The following is an 8,435-nucleotide window of genomic DNA, read 5'->3' as shown; positions in this document are numbered from 1 at the left end:
TTGGGTTGTTTTTTTTTTTTTTAATGTAATCATACCACTTGAGATATGAGGCAGGAGAGTTGTGGGTTCCTAACCAGCCTGAGCTACACAGGGTAAAACCCTATCTCAAAAACACAAACAGGAAAGAAACATACAGATGAAAAGAAGAGAGGAAAGATGGAAGAAATGAAGAGAGGGAGGAAGGAAATGGGGAGGGAGGGAAAAGGAGAAAGAAATAAGGAAGGAAAAGGAAGGGAAGGAGAAGGGAAGGGAAAGGGGAGGGGAAAGGAAAGGGAAGGAAAGGAGAGGGAAAAACGAAAGGAAGTCACACATATTCTTTATTAGTGGGTCAATTTCAACTATGAATATTTGATTAAAGGCAAAAATGGAGCTGGCTGTGGTGATGCACCCTTAATTCTCCTACTCCAGAGTCAGTGGCAAGAGGATCTCTGTGAGTTTCAAAGAGTAACTAGACCATCCTGGTCTAGATAGTGAGTTCCAAGCCAACCAGGACTACATAGAGATATCCTGTACCAAACACACAGAAGAAAAACCAAGAGGAGGAGGAGGAGGAGGAGGAGGAGGAGGAGGAGGAGGAGACAGTAATTCCATTGATAAACAGTTGTGGAGTGTTAGGCATAATGAGAACATCAAATACCAATAAACCACGAGATGATGTCAGCTTCAGTGATGTCACCACAACAGTACCACAGAAGCACTTGAGCTTTGCAGAGTGCACTCCTTTAATTATATCTCCAGTTGCTGTTATTACAATAATTACATTCCCTGTGAGAGGCACAAATGACAGTGGTGACAGCAACAGCAGAAGTCACCTCTCTGCTCCATCTGTTTTGTGCTCCTCGGGAAAACAGACTGGAGAGATCAAAAAGATTTGTCCAGACAGAAAGCAAGAGCTAGCAGTGAAATCTGAGAGGCAGAGTGGAGTACCAGACCACCAAGGAAATATTGATGGGCTGCAGAGATGGTTCAGAGATTATTAGTGCTCACAGCTCTTGCAGAGTACCTAAGTTCAGTTCCTCTATTGTACATCATGTGGTTCATGACCACCAGTACATCCATAGCCATGGGGTCCAACACCAGTTTCTAGATCCCTAGGGTACCTCCACATACACATACATACATACATACATACATATATATATATACATACATACATACATATATACATACATACATACATCTATTTTTAAAAAGAAATGGCATCCCTACACATCAAATATAAGAATAGCATTTGAGGAAGACAAAGCCCAACTGATCTCACTATCTGCACTCAAAGTCAGCAGTTAAAACAGCACACCCAAACAACTTCTTTTTAATTTAAGACCTTCATATTTAATATCTGAACTTTACCCTAAAAATGCCTAAAGGTTTCCTGCCTGAGTGTGACTTTGTGCTTAACAGTCTGTGGGATCGCCACCAATCCTGTCTATGCTGTGACCAGCAGACCAAAATTAGACTGATAATTTGACCTTCCCAGATGACCTCAAGGGGCTGTTAGAAAATACAGGGAATTGTGTATTTGGTGGGAAGACTAAAATTATAGCTTTTCTCCTGGGCTTTTACAAGTCCACAATTATGCCCAGAGCAGCACAACATAATCTCTATTTTGCTTCATGTTTCTTATGTGTATGTGATTTTGTTTTGAATATGCTCCAGATGCCAAAATTAGATCTGAAAAGTAATGTTTTTGTGCCATTTTCTCTTTTCAGCCACTTTTTTTTCTGGAACACTGAGGTACTCATAAGATGTTTGGCCCACCCCCTGCCACTCTGCAAATACTGTAAATTGCAAACACAGTTCAGATGTTCAAAAATCAGTGTACTCAACATCACACAGAGAGACACGGACACCAAAACAACTATCACCCAACACAACCCAAGGCAGAAAATATTTGATGACATTGAAATTGGAGGGGCAAGGCCATTCTACACAGGATACTTCACTGACATAGTTACTGACTTACTGTGTGTGCTGGGAGATGGACTCAGCAGCCAGCTAAGCTAATCTTGTATCCCTCCACAGTTCATTACAGATTGCCTTGAAGCTAATAATTTGCATTCTGTCTCCTTGAGACAACATTCTAAAAAAAGGTTTGAAGGCAGGAAAGCTGGGAGAATATTCCAATTCTTCACTAGTCTACAAACCCTAACACTTTGCCTTTCATTTTACTACCTAATATTATATGTATATATGTCTGTGTGTGTACATACATAAATGTGTATATATGTATATGTATGTATATATGTATATCATATATATGTTACACAGTTACACATGACTATAATCATACCACATGAAATATGAAGCAGAAGAATTGTGGCTTCCAGACCAGCCTAAGCTACACAGTAAAATTCTATTTCAAAAATACAAACAGGAAAGAGACAGAGAAAAGGAGAGGGAGGTGAAACAAGCAAATGAGACAAAGAAAAGAAAGAAGAAAGGGAAAAAGGAAAGAGGGAGGGGGGAGGGAGAGAGGGAGGGAGCGAAGGGGGGAGGGAGGAAGGCAAGGAGAGAGAAAGAAAAGGGAAGGAGGGAGGGAGGGAAGAAGGGAGGGAAGGAGAATATCTATGAGTTTGAAATCAACTTATCTATATAGTGAGTTTTAGGCTAACCAGGGCTGCATAGTGAGAACCTATCTCAAAGGTAAAAAATAAAATAAAATTCATACTCAAGCTAGTAAACTGGCACAGTTGTTAAAAGTGCTCTTGCTATAGCTGGATCCTCAGGTAGTGCTATGTCCAATATTCTGAGGAACTGCAAGACTGATTTCCAGAGGGGTTGTACCAACTTGCAATCCCACCAGCAATGGAGGCATGTTCCACTCTCTCCATATCCTCGCCAGCATCTGCTGTCACCTAAGTTTTTGATCTTAGCCATTCTGACTGGTGTGAGGTAGAATCTCAGGGTCCTTTTGATTTGCATTTCCCTGATGACTAAGGATGTTGAATATTTCTTTAGGTGCTTCTTGACCATTCAAGAGTCCTCATTTGAGAATTCTTTGTTTATTTCTGTACCTCATTTTTAATATGAATATTTGGTTCTTGGGAGTCTAACTTCTTGTGTTCTTTGTATATATTGGATATTAGCCCTCTATCAGATGGAGGATTGGTAAAGATCTTTTCCCAATCTGTAATTTGTCATTTTGTCCTACTGACAGTGTTCTTTGCCTTACAGGAGCTTTTAAATTTTATAAGATTCTATTTGTCTATAGTGGATCTTAGAGCCTGGGCCATTGGTATTCTGTTCAGGAAATTTTTCCCTGTGCTGATGTGTTCAAGGGTCTTTCTCAATTTCTCTTCTAATAGATTCAGTGTATCAAATTTTATGTGGAAGTCTTTAATCCACTTGGACAAGGAGATGCGAATGGTCAATTTGCATTCTTCTACATGCTGACTGCCATTTGTTGAAAATGCTGTCTTTTTTGCACTGTATGGTTTTAGCTTCTTTGCAAAGATCAAGTGATCATAGGTGTGTAGATTCATTTCTGGGTCTTCAATTCTGTTTCATTGATCTACATGCCTGTCTCTGTACCAATACCATGTCGTTTTTGTCACTGTTGCTCTGTAGTAGAGCTTGTAGTTGCTCCAACATATAGCAAGGACACATGCTCCACTATGTTCATAGCAGCCTTATTTATAATAGCTAGAAGCTGGAAACAACCCAGATGTCCCTCAACCAAAGAATAAATACAGAAAATGTGGTACATTTACAAAATGGAGTACTACTGAGCTATTAAAAACAATGAATTCATAAAATTCACAGGCAAATGGATAGAACTAGAAAATATCATCTTGAGTGAGGTAACTCAGTCACAAAAGAACACACATGATATGCACTCACTGATAAGTGGATATTACAAAAAAAGCTCGGAATACCCAGGATACAACTTACTGACCATATGAAGCTCAAGAAGAAGGAAGACCAAAATGTGGATGTTTCAGTCCTACTTAGAAGGGTAAACAAAATAATCACCAGAGGTAAAAAGAAGGTGGGAGGGACTTGGAAGGAAGAGAGGAGGGGGAGAGGAAAAAAGAGGGACAGGATCAGGTGTGGAAGGAGACAGGGAGATGTACAAAGGGTCAGAAAATTGAACAAAGGTGTGTAGCAGTGGGAGATGGGGAACTGGGAGGTAGCCAACAGAAAGTACCAGACACCAGGAAAGCAAGAAGCTCCCAGGACTGAAAGGTGTTGACATTAACTGAAATACCCAACAAAGGGGAGGGAGAACCTGCAGAGACCATATCCAGAGGTTAGACACTGCCCCTAGTTGAGGGATGGGGCCACCCTTCCTTCTCAAAATTTCATCCCAGAATTGCTCCTGTGTAAAGGAAATACAAGGACAAAGAGTGGAACAGAGACTGAAGGAAAGGCCATCCAGAGACTGCCTGACCTGGGGGTCCATCCCATATGCAGCCACCAAACCTAGTCACTGTTGCTGATACCAAGAAGTGTTTGCTGACAGGAGCTTGATATAGCTATATTCTGAGAGGCTTTGCCAGAGCCTGGCAAATACAGATGAGGATGCTGACAGCCAACCATCAGACTCTCCAATGAAGGAGTTAAGAGAAGGACTGAAGAAGCTGAAGGAGTTTGAAACCTCATAGGAAGAACAATAATATCAACCAACCAGAACCCCCAGAGCTCCCAGGGACTTAACCACCAACCAAAAAATATATATTGAGGAGCCCATGGCTCCGGCTGCATATGTAGCAGAGGATGGCCTTATCTAGCATCAATGGGAGGGGAAGCCCTTGGTCCTGTGAAGGCTTGATGTCCCACAATGCTAGTAGGGTGGTGAGATGGGAGTAGGAGAGGAGCACCCTCATAGAAACAGGGGGTTTTCTGGGGAGAAACCAGGAAGGGGCATAACATTTGAAATGTAAATAAATAAAATAACCAATAATTTTTTTTAAGTGCTGTTGCTAGTCTTGATGTTTGATTCCCAGACCCCATGGCAGAACAAAAGACCTGATTTCCAAAAATTGTTTTCTAACCTCCAAAATGTATGCCCGCACTCACACATACATACAACATATATATACACAAACAATAATTAGTAAAAATTTAAAATATTCATATATTAAAATGAAATGTAGTTTATATATTATAATCTTACAATTATAAAATACATATTTAACATGAATTACCATCATTGTATTGCTAAAAGGCTGACTGGTATGCATAAATACACACACATATATATAAACATTTGACTGAAAACAAATGAGAACATTTTGTGGGAAGAGGAGACAAGCACAAGGTGATAGGAGAAAAGAGAATATAGTCAGGGATTGTAGCAAACACACACATGCCAATTAATTTTGAAATCCCTTTACTCAATTGTTGAGCACTTCTAAGCCTCCCCGCAGCTAGCACATACTTCCCTCTAGTATTCCTGGCTTAACACCTTCTAAATCTGTATTTTATCTTCGCTGCTCTGTTACCTTCTGGGAAGAACCCCATCCCCACCCCCATAAGGCCACATTCCCTTTCCACATTATTGGATGCTTCCTCTCCTGCAGCTCTTAAATCTGATCCTATTCCCTCTAAGTCATGGTGATTTTCCTCTTCCCCTCTCTCTCAGTCCCTTGTCCACACAATCTAAAGGTCCCGCCTCCATCTCCCTGCCCAGTCATTGGCTGTACAGCAATTCTTTTTTACTATGCAAAGCCAGCTGGGGACAGGAACCCTCAGGTCTGGAAGTGTGGCTTTGGGAGCCAAATTAAGACAAAGCTTTAGGCCTGGCCAAGTGGTGGCAGACACCTTTAATCCTAGCATTTGGGAGGCAGAGGCAGGCAGATTTCTGAGTTCAAGGCCAGCCTGGTCTACAGAGTGAGTTCCAAGACAGCCAGGGCTATACAGAGAAACCCTGTCTCGAAAAAAAAAAAAAAAAAAGACAAAGTGTTAGATCCAATTCCTAACGTCTCACCCTTTCTGTTCAATTCTTTTTAAAGGACCCTTCTCTCAGGCATAAATTGAGCATAATCATAATGATTATGTAAATTACAAAGTATTATATATAATTAATATTATCCAGTCCATCATATTTGTCAGTTAGATAAAGTATTCTACAATTTATCCTGATTTAAAAGTTTGAAGGGGCTGAAGAGATGGCTCAGTGGTTAAGAGCACCGACTACTGAGGTTCTCAGCTCAAATCCCAGCAACCACATGGTGGCTCACAACCATCTATAATGAGATCTGATGCCCCCTTCTGGAGTGTCTGAAGACAGCTACAGTGCACTTACATATATTTATAATTTTATACCTGAATTCTATTCTGACTTTAACTTGTATCATCATTGTGAAAACCATCCTTTCTATATCATCTTCCTCAATGTTAAACAACTTGAGCTGATTATAAGACTATAACTACTCTTCGATCTTATCAGAAGTCTGAGAATGAATTATTGTCTGAATATGCAGGAAGCACAAAAACATAGCTTCTGAAACTTAAACAATTTGTAGACACAGCTGACTACTTGAATAATCACCTATTACTCAAAAAATCTGAGCATCTGTCTTTAGCCTTCTGGCCCAGAACCATCTGACAGACCTTGAAATGAAGCAGGAACTATGAAAAGCTTGTTTACTCTGTCTTGGCAAAGCTAAACTGATGACTATCTCGCATTGTGTGTTCTTTTTTAGACAATAGTTTTTGTCTGTAAATGAAAGGGTTAATTTTTGTCCAGTGGCTATCTTGCCATAATTAGAATAACTCCATATGGAGGTTTTGATATTCAGTTTCTTCTTTGAACCAAGAAGGAGGGGTGCTGTCAGGAGCAGACATCTAGCCAAATGATCTTTAATAATGAATTAATATTAGATATCATATTCTGTGGATTTCTGATGTTTCTAAAGACTATCTTGCTATATAAAGTTTATTTGAATTGTTAAACCTTGACTATTCTTAGCTATTTCCATTTGAATATTATAGAAACACCTTAGTTTAATTAGATCAGAATCTAATATAACCATGAGTTTATTATCTGGCCTTTAATTATTTAATCATCCTAAACAGTTTGAGATAGCAGCTATTAGAAGGACAGGGTCTAAGCCTTGTATTCTTAAATGAGTTGTAAGGCAGGATGCCTATCTAAGAGTAACAATATTAATTTTAAATTTTGTGTCAATATAAGAAATCTTTCCCAATGAAAATTTTAAATATGTATCAATCTATAAATTCTGTAGCAATGTAAAATTATAACTTTATACTTTGTATCAATTATAAAGATTTCTGCTAATGCAAGATTGTGGCTATACAATGCTTTGCTTAAGAATAAATTTAGAGCCAGGCAGTGGTGGTGCACACCTTTAATCATAGCACTTGGGAGGCAGAGGCATGCGGATTTCTGAGTTTGAGGACAGCCTGGTCTATACAGAGTGAGTGCCAGGACAGCCAAGGCTACACAGAGAAACCCTGTCTTGAAAAAAAAAAAAAAGAAGAAGAAGAAATTTAGTAAATCATCCCATCTACTTTCTTCCTGTTCAAAGTTATGACCATTTCCAAATTATTCCTTAAAATGACAACCTATCCATAATTTATAAAATAATTATAACCAGACCCCCAAATCCAAGGGATCTGAATGATGACTCCATAACTTTTCTGATGAATAGTGGCAACAAGAAATTTTTTAAAAGGAAGAGGAGGAGAGGAAAATTAGAAAAATTTGTTAGACTTAAGAAACCTAGCTTTAGCATCTATTATCCAGTCTTTGTATGTTTAGAAGACGTGGGGTTTGCCTGAAGTTCTAACTGGATCCATCTGAAAGGTTGAAAGAAGTGAGATTGTCTGAAATCACTAGTTATTCCTGAAGCTGTTTTAGAAGCAATTGTCTGGAAACAGCTCCAGGAGGTAGGGGCGCTGGAACAGCAGCAGGTCATTTCAGTGTCCCGGCAGATGAATCTTATCAGAGCTGTATATTCTACAACATATGAATCTCACAAATAAAGTTTTAGTACTTTTAAGATATTCATATGGATTGTGCAAGGTGCACAGATCAGCTAAGGATGAACTCTGTTCCTTCTTTGAGCAGGTAAAAGACAAATATACTTTTATGAGTTAATTTGATCAACAACCAATTGTAAAATATCTTCATTCATGCCAAATGAAGGAGGGCACAAAGAATCTTAAGGATTCAGTAACCAACAAGATTTGTTGACTAAATTTAGCGGAAATTTTGGTTAAAGACATTTTTATGACTATATATGCAGGTACATTATTGTATTTTCTCACATTTATGTCTAAGCATGAAAATAATCATAATGAAACCCACTGTTGTGTATGCACACACAAGAAAACTCCAGTCAGCAATGGATAGCCAAGACCAACTTATATCTGTATCCTGTGTTGTAGGAAGCCGGCCCGCAGCGTTCCTACTTCCGTGGGGTTCCACAAACCGGGAATTTGGGGACCTGCAAAGTAAATGGGCAGAG

Source organism: Mastomys coucha, unplaced genomic scaffold, assembly GCF_008632895.1.
Source record: "Mastomys coucha isolate ucsf_1 unplaced genomic scaffold, UCSF_Mcou_1 pScaffold23, whole genome shotgun sequence".
NCBI lineage: Eukaryota > Metazoa > Chordata > Mammalia > Rodentia > Muridae > Mastomys > Mastomys coucha.
Note: the sequence above shows the minus strand (reverse complement) of the source record.